Source organism: Vulpes lagopus, chromosome 19, assembly GCF_018345385.1.
Source record: "Vulpes lagopus strain Blue_001 chromosome 19, ASM1834538v1, whole genome shotgun sequence".
NCBI classification, from domain to species: Eukaryota; Metazoa; Chordata; class Mammalia; order Carnivora; family Canidae; genus Vulpes; species Vulpes lagopus.
Genome location: NC_054842.1, coordinates 28,413,324 through 28,425,762, shown reverse-complemented (window position 1 = coordinate 28,425,762; position 12,439 = coordinate 28,413,324). Strand labels below are relative to the sequence as shown.

The 12,439-nt window shown below is 43.0% G+C and overlaps 1 protein-coding gene across 1 annotated transcript in view; it reads right to left on the bottom strand.

Annotated features, from left to right (window-relative positions):
* Window positions 1-2,629, bottom strand: part of COL6A6 (collagen type VI alpha 6 chain) — a 138,472-nt gene extending 135,843 nt beyond the window's left edge. The window contains exon 1 of the mRNA XM_041734086.1: window positions 2,477-2,629. The gene's annotated coding sequence lies outside the window, so the exon portion shown is untranslated. The remainder of the gene's footprint in view (window positions 1-2,476) is intronic.
* Window positions 2,630-12,439: the final 9,810 nt, after the last annotated feature.

The window sequence follows — 12,439 nt, the reverse complement described above, 5'->3', positions numbered from 1 at the left end:
TGCTCCAGAAAAAGTTTCCCGAAATTGTAAAGCATAAGATACAAAGAAATACATAATGAAGTCAGGATAGGCAGCGGCATGCCTGAAGGACAGGTCTTTTCCTTAAATGATCTCTGCAAACTGAAAGGCTTCCAGGGGAAAAGGGAGATTACAATGTTTAGCGACTAAGGCATTTCTGTTCATCATGTGTTATACTCGATGGAAACAAGATATATCAGTGAAGTCAAAACATGGAATAAAATTGGACTCAACTTTAACTGGGACCACTTTTTTTTTTTTTTAAACTGGGACCACTTTTAATTGTCCTGAACCGTAAGTGTAACTATCACCATCATCGCCGCCTTCATTTATTGAGGACTCACGTCTGGCGTTATATAAGGATCTTCTTTTTTCCTCCCACATCCCTGTGAGGTAGGTAGGGATCATCACTCCGTGTGACAGGTGCAAGAAGCCTCAGGAAGGTTAATCAGGCTGTCCCAGCTAGTCTGTAACTCGAACCTAGGCCTGTTTCAGAGCAAAGCTAAACCACTTCCTACTTTAAATAACAAGGAAAACAACAAAAAGGTCAGGATGGGAAGGAAAACAAACAACAACAACAACAACAAAAAAACACTGGCCAACATTTGATCACCCTGGAAAAGTTAGTCTTATGTTCACGAAGCTCATAAAAGTGGAAGTACAGAAAATTGAATCTTTATACTTATTCTTCATACTTATTTCTTGGGACTATGGAAGTGACCAGTTTTTGGTCACAAAAAAAAATCCTCATTGGTCTGGACTACTTTTATTTATTTATGGATGGTATAGGTAGCAATCACATACTTTTCAGAAATTCCAGCGATGGGAATATTTACTGACAAGAAAGATTTTTCCAGTCTTGTTTAAGATTCTTACATTAACAGGATGGTACAGTGTATAGTGTATATAGATGAATAAATAACATATCAACTTGTATTCACAATTCTAGTGATGTGACCTTCATGTGGTGACTTAATTACCTGCTCTTAACACTGTCTATGCAAATAAATAAATCTTTTATTTATAAATATTCCAACGATTCAAACTTTTCTGTAATTCACACTGTCTTGAAGGAAACAGGAAGAGTGGAAACTGCAAGGATATAATGTATAACAACAGTCCTTTTAAAGAATTATTTTACAACTTAGTAAAATTAGAAAGCTTTTTTTTTTTTTTAAAGAAAGCTGAAGATGGTTCTTTAGTGGATGTTTCATAAAGTCTTTTATGTAAATCATAAAATTTGATTTCACAGGGCACAAGGTCTAAAAATCACACGGACTCCTGAGTAGCAGAAAAGCTTCCCTTTCGGATTTTCCTGGGCACTTCTAATATTTTGGAATAAAATGAGGAAGGAAGGAAATTGACAACTTTTATCAGGAAAAAAACCCTTTAAGACCATGTGTTTTAAAACACTTTATTTAGACTTCCTAGGATTTTTATGTAGGTGATCTCATCCGTGAGGACCCTAAATCGTAAGTTTACACTGTAACTTCACAATGGCATACTTGCAAATTTCCTACTAAAAATACTGCTCATCAAATAGACCCTTTCTTTAAAAAGAAATGTGACCGCTGATTCTGTAAGTATAGATATTCTTGACAAAAGACTTCTAATAGTCTTATATCTCAGGTCTTCATGATTTCCAGCAACGTCTCAGATATTCCTAATCAACATCACCACCCCTCACTCCTACCAAACCTTTTTCTCCCACTGGCAAAGATCACCTTTAAACATCTCCACAGAGTAGACCTCTGAAAAGAGAAATGAGAAGTCTTTTATCAAGAAAGGAAACTGAAGAAATCACTTTCTTGTTCCAGTGTTTTCCCCTCTTCCAGGCTGCCTCCTCCCTTCATCAAAACTATTTGCACATTTGATACTGAGCCAGGTAGCTGGGGTTGCACTCTTGCAAGATGTTACTGGGCATTCATAAATGGGGGCATTTTTTTTTTCCTGCTTTCTCCTCTCTCTTCAGGCAATAATAAAAACCCAACCGTCTTTAATAAATTTGGGTGAGGTCCAGAAGCAAAAGCACAGACTGGGTTTGTACAGACTTGGGAGTGACTTTTCTTGCCGCCGGGGCTGGTTAACCTCATTCATCCTTTCCATTAGTCCTAGGTGCCTGCCACAGGCCAAGCCCTGCGCTAAGCCTGGGGACAGCGTGGGGCGAGGCACCCTTCAGCCTCCAAGGCACATGAGTGTGCAGGGGGTGAACGGGAAGCCCGGAGCAGAGAGTGACAACGGGGTGTGCTGTATGTTTGCCAACAGAGGGATGCAGAAAACCAAAAGGCGGGGTGGAGAGGGGCTAACCGCCCCAGGAGGTGAAAACACCGGGAGGGGATTTGGAGTTCCTGAAATTCACTTCTTTCCTTCAGCGCAGCCTTCACGCAGCCCCCTCCCCGCTCTCTGGCACGTCCCTCCCGTGCAATTGCTGGTCACTTGCAAAGGGCTCAGGACTTACCTGGGGGGGCTTCCACGCGGCCCTCGGCCCTGCGCTCGCCAGGCCCCGCGGGGGTTTCCTCCGGGCGCGCACTGAGCGCACCGCCGGGAGCGCAGCGCCGAGCCCGGGGGACGGTGGGGACCTCGCGCGGGGACCTCGGGCACCCGGCGAGGAACCCGGGGCGGCGCGGGCAGCCTCTCGCCTCCCGGTGTCCCGCAGGCGGGCGGCAGCTCCCCCGCCCCTCCTTGCCGCTCTATAAACGCCTCTCCCCGCCCCGGCCCGACCCTTCCCCGCCCCGGCGGCCCCGGGCCCGGCGCGCTCCCCGGGGAGGGGGGCGGGTGACGGAAGCGGGGGCTGGGGGCTCCGGGGGCCGCGACTGCCGCGCACGCTCCTCCGCTGCGGGGAGCCCCGGGGCTCAGCTCCACACCCTGGAGGGAGACTGGGCGCGGCAGGCGGGGGTTCGCCGTGCGCCTTCCCTGCGCCCAGGGCGCGGAACCCGAGGGGCAGGGAAGACTGATGGGCAGCTCCGCTCCTACTGCTGGAACCGCCCCGTCCTGGGGTCTTGAAGAAGCAGGGGCTAGCAAGGGAGCTCCAGGGAGGGTCCCTGGGTGGTGGGAACTTCCTCCTGACTGCGCACGGAGACCAGCCACCGCGCGCCCCACGACCGAGGTCCAGCGCCACCGGAGCCCCTCGCTCAGAATTTAGGGTCTGGAGCGTCTCCTTCCTTGATTCTTTCCGTCGACGGACTTTTTATGCCCAGCGGCCATTCATTTGTGTACCCGCTTATTCGTGCCTCAAATATTGGAGCCCGAGTTTATGCTACTTTGAGGTGCTTGGGATGCAAAACTAACTCTGGTTTTTGGCCGCCGGTCTCAGTGGGGGTCAGGCGTGGCAACAGGGAATGGGGGGGCGGGTAACTGCTGGATGGGGCAAGTGGTGCCGCCGCGGGAACACAGAAGAAGGGATCCTAACTCAGAAGAAGGGATCCTAACTACTCAACCGTGGAAGACAAAAGAAGGTTCTCTGAGAAAATCAAGTCCAAACTGAAATGCACAGAGTGAGCTAGATCTAAAAGCAGAGGGAAGAGGGTCCCAGACAAATGGATCAGCAGCTACAAAGGCTGAGAAGTGAGAGGGGGCGTTGCTCCTCCTTAGTGGAACCAAGAGTGTCTGTTTTTAAAAATCTGCTCTTGGGACGCCTGAGTGGCCTGGTTGAGCGTCTGCCTTTGGCTCCGGGAGTGACCCCGGGGTCTCGAGATCGAGTCCCGCGTCGGGCTCCCTGCATGGAGCTTGCTTCTCCCTCTGCCTGTGTCTCTCATGGGTAAAAACAAACAAACAAACAAACAAACAAACAAACAAACAAATATGCTCTTTACAGTCATCCTAAATAAAGAAAACTTTAAAATTAAAAAAAAGGGGGGGGGTAATCTTGTGAGTGGTAGAACTGGTGCCTGTGAGCGCAGGCAGTGTAGCTCTGGAGTGTACGTGCCTACGGTATGAATTGTCAACTTGGTAAGGGACAAGTTCAAAACAGAGCTGTTCCCAAGGAATGGGGATTCTCTGGAATCCAAGACTTAATTTCAAGTCTCAGCTGGACCATCAGGTCGTTAACCTCAATTTCTTCCCCAGTGAAATGTAAACGATAGGACACTCTCATGCGCCTTATTCGGTGCCCTCTAGGGATCATGAGACTTCACGCTCTGGATCATAGACTTGGCTGAGCAGCACCAGGATGGGTGACCTCAAATGGTGACTCCTCCATGGGTCCTTTGGTTTTGGTGCAAGGGAAGCTGGAAGAACATTAGAACAACAACAGATGGTGGGAATGTGAGCTGGGGCAGCCACTCTGGAAAACTGTGTGGAGGTTCCTCAAAGAGTTAAAAATAGAGCTGCCCTACGACCCAGCAATTGCACTGCTGGGTATTTACCCCAAAGATACTGATGCAGTGAAGCACCAGGACACCTGCTCCCCGATGTTTATAGCAGCGATGTCCACAATAGCCAAACTGTGGAAGGTGCCTCAGTGTCCACTGAAAGATGATGGATAAAGAAGATGTGGTCTATGTATATAGTGGAATACTACTCAGCCATTAGAAGCAACAAATACCCACTATTTGCTTCAACCTAGATGGAACTGGAGGGTATTATGGTGAGTGAAGTAAGTCAATGGGAGAAGGACAATCATATGGTTTCACTCATACGGGGAATATAAAAAATAGTGAAGGGGATTAAAGGGGAAAGGAGAGAAAATGAGTGGGAAAAATCAGAGATGGTGACAAACCATGAGAGACTCCTAACTCTGGGAAACAAACAAGGAGTAGTGGAAGGGGAGGTGGGTGGGGGAGGGGGTGACTGGGTGACAGGCACTGAGGGGGGCACTTGACAGGATGAGCACTGGATGTTACACTATTTGTTGGCAAATCGAACTCCAATAAAAAATATACAAAAATAAAATAAAATAAATAAGCCACAGGAAAAAGAAAGAACAACAGCAGAAACAGCAAAGCTAACATCAGAACATCTCAAATTATTATTGCTTTCACTTAAAATGATGAAAGTAACTCGTTTTTATATTCTCATATAGTGTTATTATTTTTAATAATATACTTAAAAACATAAGTATACTTTTCTTATCCCAGGTAATTATTGAAAGAGACAGATGTGATTCCGGATGGCAGGGTTCTTAGCCAATTTCCAGCCCACCCAAAGCTCCTTTAAAAGTGTACCGCGCATGCAAAAAATGCTGATACTATTAGTCCCATAGCAAACATCAGTCTGATAGAATGGCTTTTGGGAGTCACATGCCCATGACCTGTGGCCCACCCAGGACCAATGAACATGTCAGTTCAATGAGAAGGCTTGATAGTACTGCCTTAATAACAATCCAAGTACCCCTGACATCTTGTTTTAGGGCATCTTAAATCACTCTATTTTATGTTCTGAATCTTTTGATGTCCAAACCAGTTTTCATGACTGGGTCAAGCTTTGACCAACACTCAAAGAATTAGGCTTCCTTTCACCTAGGCTACAGCAGAAAGGCAGAGAAAGAAGAAAGGTCCTTGGATCTTATACATGCAGGTGTTTGCCCGGAGTGACCATAGTTTTTCCCATTATGCAATCCTTGATTTCCAGAGAAATGATAGGTAGCCAGTGTTCTCTGCTAAATTTCTGGAGTTTTTTTTTTTTTTTTTAAGGAAATGTGGGTGCCGTATGTACTTGAATGGGTTTTTGGACATGACAACTTCATCAAAACTAGACATTAATTATATCAGAAGACAATAGCAACCATTAACCTAAGCCATACATATGAGCTGGTTTGCAATGACAGTGTTGGGACTTTGGGAGCCTTGTCCATTCATAGTTCAGCTTTTGGGAGGAGGTAAGATCCACTTTGACTTCTGAAATGTCTCCAGAGCTCAACCTGGCTAGATCTTCACAGTTCAAACCCTTAAGCTACCGAAGTTGCCTTCTATGCGACCTCCCAAAGTCCAATCTTCCCTTTCACCCACTCCACTCCTGCCACTTTACCCTTCATTCTTTTGACAGAGGATCTTTCTAAACCACAAATCTCATCAATCACTCCGCTGACTTACTGCTATGAAGGCTCTCCATTGCTTATAGAGGAGAGTCCAAATTCAAGGCACTTTATCTCTCTCCCCATTCTTCCTTCTTGCCTCATGTCCTGCCGTCCAACCACACTCCCACCATTAATCATGTACTCGACTGTCCTAGTAATGACTTGCATTGATTGATCTCATACTGCTTTCACATGTCCTGCCATTGTCAAGACTGTTTTCTCTGTATTTATGTATTCACTTATTCAGCAAAATATATATTGAATATTTACTGTGGACCAGGCACGGTTAAGGATTGGAATTGTTTTTAAGATGTTAATCTATATATATATTTTTTGGTCATATGTTAGAATAATATACTTAATCCAGGGATCTTATTTGGTTTACTAGGATCTGCTTATAAAGCATATTTTATTTTTTAAAGTATTTTATTTATTTATTCATGAGAGACACACACAGAGAGAGAGGCAGAGATATAGGCAGAGGGAGAAGCAGGCTTCACGTTGGGACCCTGATGTGGGACTCGATCCCGGGACTGCAGGATCACACCCTGAGCTAAAGGCAGATGCTCAACCTCTGAGCCACCCAGGCATCCCTATAAAATATATTTTAAATATCTATTATGTGGTAGATACTGTATTAGACATCAGAATGCAATCAACCATAATATCTGCTCATAGGACTTCAGAGCCTAGTGTTGCAGTTGGATAAATCATCTGATTAATAATGTGTTACAGGTCTGTATGCACTGGGCTCTATGGGAGGAACCCTGGAAAGAAGGTGATGCTCATGATAAACATTGGACCTGCGGTTGAGTGAGGAAGGTTGGGGGGGTGTTGGATAGCAAGGTAGAAGGAGCAGCATGTATGAGAGCAGGGAAGTCAGTGGTGGCTGGACAATGAAGGGGCAAACTGTGAAATGAAGTTAGAGAAGGAGGTGGGGGCAGGTGGTGGATTGGATGTGAATGAGTGACTAGGTGAGCCAGAGTCCAGAACTCCCAGGCCTCTGGCTTGCCCATCTGCAGTAACATTATTTCCTGAGCTAGAGAACATAGGAGGAGAAGGTTTGAGGAGGAAGGTGGAAGAAAATAGTTCTATTTTGGCTATTTTGAGTTGGAGATGCTTGGGAGCTGTCCAAATAGTGATGCTTAGTGGCCAGATGGATACATATAGGTCTGGGCCCTGGGACTGAGGCCTCAACTGGAGATGTGATTTTGGATTCATCATAAAATAGATAGCTGAAGCCACAGATGTGTATGAGGTAGTATGGGGAGAGTTCATTTAATCGTCATTCACTGAGGAAGTATTCATTGGGCACCTACCATTTGGGAGGCACTCTCCTAGACCTTGGTGATGCATCAGGAACAAAACAAGAAAGATTCCTTCTCTTCTGGTAGTTGAGGACAGAATAGAAAGAGGACCATGCCGAAGATGTCCACATAATAGGAGTCAGATGATTGCCATCATTTTTATCTTTCCAAAGGAGATGTAAGAATCTCAAGGTTTGCCATCTTTCTTACCTTTCAAAGGGAGATCTAAGAATAAGGACACACTAAATAGGCTTAGAGTCAGCAGTCAGGAAATAGGAAGAACTCTAGGACAATTTCCAATTATATCTTGGGGATTTTAAAGTAGTACAGTAAAACCCCAGGTAGGGTAGGTAAATTTGGGTGTATCACCATTGGCCATTGGCTTTTAATCACCAATCCATCCTCCTCAGACTTAGGTGGCCTCAAGTTTTTATCATGGATGGTAGGAGTTTTGCACAGTGGCAGTATTATAGCCAAAGAGATTTATCCGAGGTGCAATTATTGCTATCATGGATGGTAGGGAGAGACCAGTTAGGAAAGGACTGCCTTGTGGTCACTGGGGAATTTCCAATTACATGGTGAGTCACAGATAGTATAAATTTCATTATCTTTGCTATTTACCCTCTGAGGCCAGAAACATTGCCTGATAACATTGTTATCATTAACCTGGTCCTACTACAACCCTAAATGTTGTGCAATTGATTTTCAGATGCTACTTACCATATTGTGGGAGGTGTTTATTTATTTATTTATTTATTTATTTATTTATTTATTTATTTATTTATTTATTTTTATTGGTGTTCAATTTACCAACATACAGAAAAACACCCAGTGCTCATCCCGTCAAGTGTCCGCCTCAGTGCCCGTCACCCATTCCCCTCCAACACCCGCCCTCCTCCCCTTCCACCACCTCCAGTTCGTTTCCCCGAGTTAGGAGTCTTTATGTTCTGTCTCCCTTCCTGATATTTCCCAACATTTCTTTTCCCTTCCTTTATATTCCCTTTCACTATTATTCATATTCCCCAAATGAATGAGAACATACACTGTTTGTCCTTCTCCGATTGACTTATTTCACTCAGCATAATACCCTCCAGTTCCATCCACGTTGAAGCAAATGGTGGGTATTTGTCGTTTCTAATTGCTGAGTAATATTCCATTGTATACATAAACCACATCTTCTTTATCCATTCATCTTTCGATGGACACCGAGGCTCCTTCCACAGTTTGGCTATTATGGCCATTGCTGATAGAAACATCGGGGTGCAGGTGTCCCGACGTTTCATTGCATCTGAATCTTTGGGGTAAATCCCCAACAGTGCAATTGCTGGGTCGTAGGGCAGGTCTATTTTTAACTCTTTGAGGAACCTGTGGGAGGTGTTTAATGGTAAAATTACTTGCTTATGGAATATGTTGAACTAGTCAAAGAGAGATTTTTTTCAAGCCCTGAGATTTGAATCAGCTGTAAAGTCAGAGAGATGACCCCCGCTGCCCATTGAGTCAAATAAATAATAAGAAGCTGAAGGCATTGAGCCGGATTCTTTCATAGTTTGGTTCATTTCTCTGGTGCAATTCTATGAGAGGTCAAATCACTTTTATAGCCCATTAGGGTATAATTAGGATTCAGCAGCAAACATTTTCTAAATCCTCTTCTCAAGACTAAATGGTATGTACTCCATTTTTAAAGGGACCAAAAAAAAAAAAAAAAAGTTAAACCCACCATGGAGTGAAATTTCTCTTATCTTCCATAAGAATATCCATTAGGTCCTATAATCAAACCAAACCATAATCCTCCAAAGATGGCAAGGGAGGAGCAGCTGGACTTTATGAACCTGGCCATGACCCCGAGATTTATCCTGTTTATGGGAACTTTCACTCATGAATGTTGCTATCACTTTGAAGTATCTCACCTTAACCATTTGACCCAGCAGGAGGTTCATATTTTTTCCCTTAATTTCTGGACCACAATCAAGAAAGGCTAAAGCAGCCCTATAGGACTGCCTGAAGATTTAAGAGAACAGCAGAGAAATACTAACAATGACAACAACAATTAGTCAACTCCATGAGGTAGGCAGGTGTCTTTTACAGAAGAGGAAGCAGGCACAGAAAGTCAAGGAGGCTGTCCAAGCTAATTTGCTCAATTACTAACTGTTGAAGCCAAGATTGAAACCCAGGAAATGAATCAGAGAGTGAAAACAGGGGTAACAGATAATCAACCAAGCAACCTGATGTACAAGGTACGCATGGTAGATTGTGTTTCTAAAGATGGTTATAGCAATCTCGCTCATGGTTTTGTCTCTGCAATTTGAGTAAACATAATTTCACAGTCTTCTCTATGCTGGGCATGGAGAGTGTCTTAGTTTTCCTAGTTTTCCCTCTTACTTCCACTCAAAAGGCAGCCTCTGAAACAAGGATTCATGTACAAGTAGTTTATTTAGATGATTCTAGGAAACACTGCTATGGGAGTGAGACAGGAAAGGGAAGCTGTCAATGAAGGGAGTGTTACTAAGCAAGTGACCACAGTGGACAAATGTGTCTCAGTCCTGCTGTGGACTGCTGGGAAACAGTACAGAACACACCTTCATTTTTTATCCACCAAATCTCTGCGTGTTACTGGCTAAGAGATGCTCCCAGAAGGACTAACTCTCTGGCACAGGCAAAGAAGCCTTTAGCATATAGGATGGAGTGAGGCGGGTTGGGGAGGGGCAGTGAATCTGCTGGAGAGACCTTTCCAGTCTGTGTGCTTGAGTCCCTGTGTAAGCTCCCAGCAACAGCAAGAAAATTAAAACATAATCAAGGCTCACATTACCCAACTCAAACAGAATAAAAAATCCTCTTGCAATTGTGGGCAAGCATGCTCCCATACTGTCCCCTGTCACTCTTTTCTCTAAGTCTTTCCAAATTGTTCTTCTACCTGGTTCCCATCTGCCCCTGCCTGTCTCTGGTACTCATGGTGGAGGTGGGTGAACACGTGTCTGCCCACAAGAATGTTACTTTAGAAGCATTTACATCTGCAACATCAACATGGAAGAAATGTGATGCATTGGCCAAAGAGGCACTTTGTGCAACATGAGGCTTATTGGGGTTATTAACTCTAGCTAAGTTTAACTGAAAATTATTGAAAAAGCACGTGTTAAAAGCTACTTATATATGTTATTTGCCTTTATCTAACAAGAACTGTTCTTCTTGGTTATATGGAAAATAATTCAGTGTTGACTGAGTCCCCAATGGAGATGACCAAATCTTTCCAAATTGGAAATTGCATAAAAGCTCTGAAAAAGGTTTAAACTCATAATACGAGTGCCTTAATATATTTTCTTTTCACAAAGAAGTGGATTTACCTATCATAGTGCATTTTCCAAAGTTCTTTATTTTTAAAATGAAAACGCCAAGAATTTTCTTCTATTTAAATTTTATGACATGACTCCAAGATCCTCAGAGTTTGTGAGGAAATCCCTAAGATACATGATACTCTTTGGCGGCAAGTTTGCTTCATCTGAGGTTCCTTATCACTTTCCAACTACTTAGAAATTTAAGCTAAGGCAGATTGTGTTTTATACACTGACCACAAAAACAGAATTTTCCAAGGCTACAGTTTTGGATTATTAATAATGAGAATTTCGGATTTCAGACAAATATTGAATGGCTAGCAAGTGTAATCTCTTCCTGCCAGCATGTCTTTTAAGCATTATTTAAGGACACTGAGGACAGTGGTTACAGTACGTCATGTAGGCAGCGCAGCCAACTCTACTGGAAAGCTGTGTCCCTACTCTTCATTCATAAGGAGCTTATAGGTATTTCAGAAGCCTGTAAAGGGGCCTGTTGAATTTTGAGGGAATCACATAGTAAGTACATAGTAAAAAGAGTTAAGTTTTAACTAAAATTTTATCTCAGTTTCTTATGAAAGTAGGGATGGACACCCTACTCTGTAGAAGCCCTACTCTGAACTTTGGTCCATTTTAGGCATCTGGAGAAGCAGCCAATCACTTTTGTAAAAAATGAATAAGTCAAGGCTTTCAGCAGAGCATGATTTATCCACTTAAGAACAATGAACTAGATAGCATTTTGGTGTTAAATTTTACTATTAAAAATATATATAGCAATTCTGTTTCTAGCAGCTTTTAGTAGTCTTATAATAGGCTGGAATAAGACCAAGACATATAAGTAAATTAGAAACTTCAGTGAACTTTGTTTTAGAACAAGAGCAACTGACATTATTGCAACTGGTACTTTTTCGGTAAGAAAGATTATTGAATAAATATGTGTAAACATCTTAGTTTTTTATTTATTTCAGGCAAACCCTTATAAGAAATAATTTATATTTTCCTTCAAAGTCTCACAAAACCCACCCTTTCTTGTATATTATTTGCATTCCAAGGTCTCTCATGTTGGAGTTTGTTGTTATTAAATATTGGAGATGATATTCTTGTCCCACCCTTTCCCCCCAAAAGCTATGAAGATGTTCAGATTTATTATGATTAGTCACCCATCCTCTGGGATCTTGGTGCGGAATGATACATATTCACACACATGCACATGTACACACACACTTCCTGTAGAAATTTATACATTCATACTTCCTATCTGCAGAGGCTGCAGTTTCTGAGGACACAGTCCAAATTCCACTGTACAGTTGTTGCAGAAGTGGTGGGAAAAGTAGTTATGGATATGTATGTAATAAATTTTTTCCTGAAGAAATGGAACACTCTGTAAATGCATCCAAGGGGCAAAGATTTATTTCCTATGAAGTAAGCTTGGGGCTTATCTGGCCAGCATTTTGCTGAGAGCAGGGCCTCAGAGCACTATCTCTTCTTAATTAGAACTTTGAGAACAAATGAGAACTTGCTTGCATAAGTGCTCTCCTACACATGCAATATGCCCTTCTTACTTTTGTAACGGATCCCTTCCAGTTGAAATTTGGGCCAAGAGGAAAAAATGATACAGGTACATTTTCCTGCTGACATTATAGGCCTCTATGAATTCGAAGCTGGGAATAATTCTCTGTTCCTGGGAAAGAATTCTAAGACATGTTTTTTATTTATCCTTACTAAGATTCAGAGCAGTTTCTGTTGTTGTTGTTGCTAAGGGAACACTATGAAAAGTA